We start from the raw sequence: 9,300 nt of genomic DNA on the forward strand, positions 1-9,300 counted from the left end.
ACATCCACATAGGCATCTAGTGAACAGGGGAAAAGGCTTACAGGAAGCAACCTGCTGATCACAGAGCACTTGTTCTAGCCAAAAGGAAATTCCTGTTGTTTCATTTGTTTTCTCAGTTTTGCTTTCCTACACAGCTCTGTAGCTGAGATTTTGTTGTCTTTTGACTTTTGTGTACTAACAGGCAGCAATTCCACCATGCCTTCTTCCAGACCCCTGGCCTAACAGGCAGTCTTCCCTCTCATGCCTGTAATTAGCAAAACTGATGCCAAGAAGACTCTGAATGTTTCAACCTGTAAGATGTAGAATATACATACTGTGTGAAGTCACATTTAGATGGAGTCTTTCCTGGCTTTGGAGCTGATGGCATTAACATAAATCTTTTTTTGTTACATGTTGCCCTACCTCCTCAACAGTTCTACTCAAGTGTCACTCAACTGGCATATGTGGCCCTGAAACTCTCTCTTGGATTTAAACACCAGGGAAATTTCTTTCTCTGTAGTCATAAGAGAAAAACAACCGTCATAAATGTACGGACAGGTTTTAAAGGCTTGATTGGGAAGTGGAAGGGCAGGGGTGCTCCAGACGCTCTTTTCCATGACCGCAGGGTGCTCTGGCCACCTCCTTAGGCTAGAGGGCACTGTCCACTCTGATTTTGAAGCATGGACATCCTCTAAAAACCAACAGGGAAGCTGTGGAGGCAGGAAGCGCAGAAGCGGGAGTGAAGGTGGTTGTGCAAACAGTAGTGCCTGGGTAGGGAGCGGGAAGTGCAAACTTCAGGTTCTTGCTCCAGGGCATGCTTTTTTTTCCATTGTATTTGGGTGCAGAAATCGTGCGTTTTTCACACAGAACAGTGAGGCTTTCTCAGACAGTTGGGAAGAAACTTTTATTTGCCTGTGTGACAGTCACACTATGATTCACGCTGTCCCTTATTACAGGCAGCGACCTTGACAACTGTCTTGTGCAATCCTACCACTTTCCCGGACTTCACTGGAACACAACCCTTTGTGTTGATCTATTTCAGAATGGTTTCCCTCCTCCCACTGGCAGAAGAGAAAGCCTGGACAGAAAGACTTGCTGAAATTCCCACTTTTTCAACAGTTTAACACAAGCTGTGCCATTAACATGTTTTCCTTTGGCGTCCAAGTGGTAAAAGCTTCTCCCTAGCCTCCCCACATCCAGAGGAGGCAGGAGTTTCAGTAGCCATGGGTATGTGCCAACCAAAGCTTCGTAGCAGTGAGAAAAGGTGACTCTCGGTAATTAAGGGCTGGTTATTCTGTTTCCAGCTGGGAGTACAGAGCAGCACTGTCCTGCAGTGATAGCAGAGCAAGTTTCTCTCCGTGCCCACAGCCCCAGAGAGGGGCTCTGGTATTAAGAGATAAGCTTATATGGTCCACAGATGACAGTGGTTGCATAAATCATTGCTTTTTTTGGCAAGAAGTGGTTGCCAGAGAGACTGCAGGCTGCTGTTACTGCACATGGATGTGAAGTCTCTTCTGGTAGTGCAACTGGCTCTGACTCCAGAAAGAGGGAGTGTACCAAGGGCTTCGGGGGGAATTTGTACCAGTTTGCCTGTGGGATGGGTTCTCACAGCTGGTAAGAAGTACACCAATAACTCTGCTTCCAAAGGGAGCTACTCAGCACAGTCTCAGATTGACCCAGAAACAAGCATTTCATTTTTAGAAGAGAAAATCGGGGGGCAGTTACCTTAAACACTAAAAAATGTTAGTTTTGCTAACTACCACAGCTCTGCAAATACTGCCTATTTCTCTCCTTGTTTTGCTTATATGGTGGTTTTTCCCTTTTTTGTTCTCCCTTCCCTTCTCCTTTGCTCTTTTGTTTAATTATTCTGAAGCTGGTTAAAGGCTACTCTAGGACTTTCTTATGAAGGACTATAGGCTGTGGCTCCAAGAGTCATAGAAATTTACAGGGAGCTACCCCTCATTGCATCCTGCAGCAGTCACTGACCAAATATGATGCTATTCTTACCTTTTGAGATAAACCACAAGCTGCAGAACCAACCCACTAAATAGCCTCCCAGAGATGCCTTAAATTTTCTCATCTAATTGCAGTGCTGTTCAGAGAAATAACTTTCCCAGGAAATTTCTGTACTGGAAACAAATGGGAAGCATGGCACTCTAAAGATTAGAGAGGAAGGGTTATCTTTGTGTTTAGCTAGTCATTTGCACCTTACAGCAGTTTGGAAAGATGAAGCTATGTAACTGTTAAATTTTATTAAGGGACATAAACCAGCTCCATATTTACTAGCATGTATGTTCAATATCAAATCTGTCCAGCAAAGTGAGCACAAATCCCTTGTCTTTGATGTATTCAGGAGCGTATCAGGCCTATGCAAACCTTTGCTGTCAGTTTTAGTGGGAAAAGAACTCTATACCATAAGACCTATACTGTCACAAAACAAAAGATGAATGGAGCAGAGAGGATAACTGTAGTGACATTATCTCTAGAAAGATTGTTACTTTACAACTATGACTCTTTCTTCCCCATAATTTTAGTCCTAAGTGCCAATTAATGATGTTTAAAGGCTGTGTATTAATGCTTGCTTTGGAAACAGATGTAATTAACATGTGATTTGTGATTTTGCAATTTTGCTTTTGAAATTAATGCAACACTGAATAATATTTGCAAGTTTCAAAATAGATCCATTTTGATCTTTCTTGAGGAAGGGTTTTATGCATGAAAACTTCTTTTTTTAGTCAAAAGGGAAACAACATTGGGCATCTTCTGAATAATCTTGATAAATTAGTAATAATTGCTGATCAATCTATATCCAAATTGAAATCAATAACCAAATTGCACATATCACTTCTATTACAAAACTTTTTTTTTTTCCCTGGCTGGTAAACTTTCTGTGTTCTTTCGATTTATTATTATAAAAGTATTCATTTTAATTTTACAAAACTCAGAGAGGCAACAAATACTCTACCAAGGGAGTATATTCTACAATGTTTTAGTTTTACAGTCTATGTTTTTTGTGACCTTCAAAATCTCCTACTTAGGTTTAATAAGTTCTGAAGAATGAACATATAGCATCTAAAATAATCCAAAATTATTTAGATCATGAAGAATCTGTGGCATTCTATGAAGAGAAGAGAATCTCCATTACACTATTTTTACATGACTCCTTCATCCAGCAAAATCCAAGGTCCTGATGGCTTATGAAAAGCAAAAGAAGTTATGCAGATCCAGACTCAGAGAAAACATGTAAAGCTGCCTTAGGCATCAGCAGTCTCTACCTCCCTGATGCTCTTTGGAGTGTGATCCTCTTGACATGATTTTGATGACAAGATCTTGGAATTTCTACAAAGTACATCTTTTGGCACTGATCTCTCAGGTTTTCAAAAGACATATAAAAGACAGCACTATTTGTTTCTCAGTGAAGTCACAGTACTGTCTTGGGGTGTTGGAACACCTTAAGACATTTACCCGTTTTCCCACTGCTTCAGAATAACAGAACTGAAACCAAAATTTGTCCAGGGAATGTGAGTCTATTGGTATTTTGTAAAAAAACCAGCAAAAATAATTTTCTCTACCCCAAAATTTTGTTAGGAGGACTTTTCTGATACATATTTTTGAAGGTCTGCATAGCCGACAAACAAATAAATGAGAAGGAAGAGAAAGTAGCATGGAAATAGGAGATGTCACTGTAGAAGCACTTGCCATGAGCAATGGGAAGTTAGATGAGAGCTCCTGTGAGTGCTGGCTGAAAGAAACAGGGACTTAGGAGCAGTGGAAGAGAATCCAGCTGTTAGAGGCTGATGTACTCAGGCTTACTGGGATCTTTGCAAGTAAACTAGGATGCATCACAAAAGGTCTTGACTCTGTCACTACCTTCTTCTCTGAATATAAATCATCTACAACAGCCTGCATTTTGCTACTTGCTCAAATGAAGTGGGGGACCCAAGCAGAAATATTATCTGTAAGGCTCATACAAAACTAATAGGAATGATAGGATACATGAATCATAGGAATATCCTAGATACAAAGTACAACTCCTGAACATTGAGCAGGTGCTCAATGTCACGTTTTGCTTTCATCCTGAATGGTTACTGCTACCAAAGAGCCGGCAACTGAACTGAAAACTTAAGTACAGTGTCCAGTCTTCACCTATGAATAAGTCTTGTATAAGCTGATTTGAAGAGATTTGGGGGGTTTTCTCTGCTTCATTCAAATGATTTAGAGATGTCAGCATATATGACATGAGAAGTAATTTTCACAGACAGTTTCTGTATTGGAAACTAATGGAAAGCATGGGGTTGTAGTGGTTAAGCTGCAAAGGTGGACGATTACTCACAGGACAATAGCCACAGATTTACAAATCCAATGATTACTGAATTCTGGTATGAAATATTGTTGTGCTTTTGTCACTGAGCTTAGCCAAATAGGCATAATCACTGTAAAGACAAGGAGATGAATTTCCAAAGTGATGGGCATTCACTGCTGATATTTGTTTCTGCAGTCACAAACCAACAGTTTTGAGTTGAGATCCCCCTTCTGAAATAATGTGAAAATACTTACATAGGAAAACCAAGAAAGAAGAAACAGAGAGGGAATAAAAGAGGGGCAAATACACCCAAATGCACCTGTCACCAACTTCTGAATACAACCATTTTCATATTAGAACAAGGAAAATGTATTTTAAAATAACTTTTAACAGTAATTAAATGTCCAGATTCTGTTACGGACACTGTCGAGATACTGAGGTACCTCTGGAAATTTCAGTGCAGAAAGAAATAATTTGTAAGAATGAAATGAGGTGCTTTGGCCAGCATTTTTTTTTTTTTTTCAGCAATAATCCTACTTTTTATGTCTTCTGCTTGTGATCTTTTAAGAAGATATTACCACTGACTTCTCCTGAGTGACGTAATTTGGTCATGATAGACTTGAGCACTCAGCATTCAGTGATCCCATATGAATTTCATTGGAGTTAAGTAAAGGAATTCACTGGTCATTTTCATAGATGAAGGCTTAGAATAAGATCGGAAGTTTTGAATCATTTTATATTTAGTGCCACAAACAGGTGCCAGCTTGAATGTCTGAAAAGCCATGTGGAGATATGCAAAAAAATGCCTTTTAAAGACACTCATATTATATATGAAGATTATCAGCAAGATTAAGATCAAAGGCCTATTAAATTATATTTATGCTATTTATTTCCTTTAAAAAATAGAAGTCTAGAGTGTATTTTGTAAAAGTCTATCAACTCTCATAGAAATTACAATAACATGACCTTGAACTTCTATGGGAGTGAAAAAACTTTTCTGAAGTCCTTGATCTAAAAATCGTGACCTCTTCAAAGTTCATTTGTTTGAGAGATGATGCCTGCAGTAACAGAGGGAACCTCCCGAGGAAGCTTAAGTATATTCAGAAGCTTCCGAATGATTCCAGTAAAAGTCCTTGTACAGAAAGTTCCAGCTCACTTCTTGTTTACTTGGTTAGCTGCTGTAGAGGAGTCACATAGGATTTCCCTAACAAATCACATGTTCTCATATTGCAGCATCCTTGAGCCAAATGCATAGAAAACCTTGGGTAACCTTTTCTTCTTCAATATACACAGGGAGAAATAATCTGTTTTCAACATTTTTGGCCCCTGCATTACATAGACAATGGCCAAGTAATGACCTATTTCAGCATATTTCCTCCTGCACTCTGAGCAGTATCTGTACAATTTTGTTAGTCTTATCCATAACAGACTGGAATTTATAAGTAAGAGGGTCATACACGTAGTTACATAACATGAATGTAGGTTTCCAGTTTTGAGTATTAGTTCGCAGGAAATTACTCTGTTCCAGATACTGTGAGCTATTTTCCTGTGCCTACAGAGAGGCAAACAGAACTGAGGCTGGAAGAGGCTTTGAGAGAGTTTTTGGAAAGTGTGGTTTCCAGTATCTGTTTCTTTCTTAGGCGCTTCAAAGTCACACATGGCCTCGCCCTTGAGCATTTGGCTTTCATAAATAATTCTCTGAGCACTGAGTGCAAGTGCCTTCAGTCAGCATTCTCATTGCAAAAGATGCCTAAAGATAGCCAACACAAAACAAGAACAACACAGATTTCTCCAGATTCTTACCAGAATGTATTAAGTTGAATACTTGTCACAGGAAGGGGAGATCTGAATTCTAACCCCTGCTCCAAGGACTGGGCCCTGAATCCACTCACTATTTCACATAAATTGCCCTTTAAGCAGGACCAGAACGCAGGGTTCCATTAGTCTGTGAAAGTGCTACAATTACTGCATTACTTCTGTCTTTTTCCTGCTTGATGAGACCTGAAGTCTTTCTGCAGAATGACTTGGCTTTCACAGAAGCAGTAAAAAAAGACACTGATTGCCTGTGTCACACACACTGTTTAAGGAATACCTGCCTTGTATATGCAGCTTCCTACCAAATGTGTAGAACACTTTAGGTCACTAGTTCCTTTACAGTCTACACAAAAGAGAGCTGCACTTACACTTCAATGTGCCCATGGCATTGAAAATATAATATGTATTCTGAATAATCATAATAAATATATAATTTCCAGTTTGCACTGTCTTGCTGACTTGTGCAGAAAAATTTATATAGGTTTTCCTGTAACATCTGTGAAAGATCTTCATTCCCCTTGTAAAGAGAAAGGATACACTCATGGCTCAGACAAATAGGAGAGAATGTGATAAGAATTTCTACTGATGTTTAGGGGCACCAGATTTTTCACTACACTGCTTGTTTCTTTTCACTGATGAAATCCTCACTAACTTGTGCTCATACCACATTTAAGACAGAACCCACTTAAACGCAATTTATTCTTTTTAGAAGACTATTATGACAGATTTTTTATTTTCTTCATTTCATGCAGAGCAACTCAGAAAATACTTTATGTTAATGGTGGCTTTCTCACCAGCCTTCATCCACAGAAGGCATTGAAACCATTGACACCACAACATTGATACTGGTAAAATATGTCTTTAAGAACAGCAACCATCCCCTCCAGGATTTCATGTTTTGTTTAAAGGCTTTGTTCAAATCTTTGTCATGGAAAAGCTCACTTTGAATCCAGTGGGCTTTGGATAAGCTCCTTGGGCTCTGAGGCCAGAAAACTTTCTTTGCTGCCATAGATTCATTAACTTGGACAAGTACCTGCAGAGAAGCCATGATACGTTCTCAGTAGGTGACAAAGGTTGCACAAAGAGGAATTTTAGTGATTCATTGATGATAACAGCCTAAATAAACAGTCTGTGGCCATACTAGGGCTCAGGGTTGTCTGGTGCAAGCTAGGCATCTAATTCTTATGAAATAAATAAAATATCTACTCCACCATACTGTATCTTGAAATACAACCAGAAGAAAAGCTCTAAACTATTAAAAAAAATGTGCTGGAAAATATTCCTTCTCTTGAAAGAATACTTTGCAGCCCAGGTCAATAGTTCAGACACTCATTCCCAAGGTGATCTGTGCAAGCTTTTCAGTAGTATACGTCCTTCCCATATTTGTACAGCACTGAAGAGTTAATGTCTTCAGTAACTGTTTCATTTTTGCAAAGCATAAGCTTTGCAGAAACACAGTATTTTGTTTAAAGGATGTATTTAGTTCCCCTAACCAACAGAAATTAAAGGTTTTGGAAATCATGTCAAGCTCGCTGTATAGACTGTGCACAAACTTTGTGGTTGCTTTTGTGTCCTCAGTGACTCACACAAAGTTGTTTTCTTATTCTTAAAATACAGGTTTAGCTTCAACTTCAGTTCAGCTTTTATAGTAACATTTGATGCACTCTGTCTTCAAATCTGGAAGGTATTTGTAAAATAATTTATTTTCTCTTTGTGCTTCTGACTCTTTCCAGAAGGCTCTAGTGTATCTTTTATTTCTGTTTTCAATTGTAGATAAAACTTAGCAGAAATCTGAGTTAAAAATAATTCTGTTATAAAAACACTTACAGGAGGGAAATATCCTTCTCTAGATTTCCAAGCCCAAAGGTGGCACTTTCTTCAATAGTTCAATGAAATAATACGGAATAAAGAGTTTGGCAATTAATAGTGATCAGCTGCATTTTAGTGGACCAGAATAGTTTATATGCTGTTTGAGATACATGGGAAAGCATCCCTAAGCATCCAAAATTTATTCATGCTCTTGAAGTTTAAAACTCCCTCTTTTTCCTGATTTTGGGCATGTGGCATGGTTGCATTAGGAAAACTGCTATGTAACTTCATGGCTCATATTGCTACTGAAGTACCATTTGGCACCAAGCATAATGTTTTAAATGCAAGAACCAGGAACATTATTATTCACTACTGTGTATTTCAGGGCAGCAGTAGGTGCATTTTTAAATACTCAGGCAAAAAGCTAGACTCTCCATAAAATAAGTGGGAAGGACTTTTCCTTCATAATGGCAATTAAATCTGGCTTGAAATCCACAGACTCCTTGGTAATTCTGGGCAGATGAGCTCCAGCACATAACAAATGAGCAGTGAGCTACATCTCAATTTTTGTTATTACTTTCAATCCTGTGTGTCGGGCCAGCTGACCAGTAGAGTGTACATGATAAGCACAGCTCACTTTTGCCTCAGAGGCACTGGGAACTGGACATTCCATGCACCATTTTGGATTTGGGGAATATGTTCAAACTTCTGTTTAAGGTGAAGTAGAACTGCTTTGTTTATTTTGAGACCTAGATGAGTAAACTAAGGAATGATGAAAATGGTGATACGGCTTAGGACCTGGGTTGCTCACCATTTGGCAGACCATCATCGCAATGTACTCATCTGTTACACACCTGTCTCCTATGGCATGTGGGTATGCCTGCAAGGCATAAATCTCTGATGGTGGTCCATTTCATTCCCACATTCTTGCTGCCTCTCCCCCCTTCACGGATTTAGAGAACATAATGACCCATGACTTCTCAGTTTGCCCCAAACTCCTTCTGCTAGGGCACATTTTTTCTGTAGCTGGTCATATGTATTAAGAACACAGTTTTAACTTAGTCTTTCCACTTTGCTTCCTTTGGATTGACCAGCCTCAAGCAATAGCGGAAAGAGCTTTACCCAGATGCTTCTTGATCTGCCTTGTGTCATCTTAACCACACACTTTGACCACTGAAGCTATGGGGATTAAATGACTATTCATGTTCTTTATTGACCCCCCGTTATTCCTAATTAATTTTCTTACCCACACATCCTTGAGCAGTATTTTATTTCTGAAGTGATTTCCTTAATTTGTCTTTTTAGTAAATGACCAAGTGTCACTTCTATGTAAAACAAGATGCATTAAAATTGTCTGGTATATTATAAATTCTGGTCTGACTTAAAAATAAAGT

The sequence above is a fragment of the Corvus brachyrhynchos genome, unplaced genomic scaffold, assembly GCF_000691975.1.
Source record: "Corvus brachyrhynchos isolate BGI_N302 unplaced genomic scaffold, ASM69197v1 scaffold42, whole genome shotgun sequence".
Lineage (NCBI taxonomy): Eukaryota > Metazoa > Chordata > Aves > Passeriformes > Corvidae > Corvus > Corvus brachyrhynchos.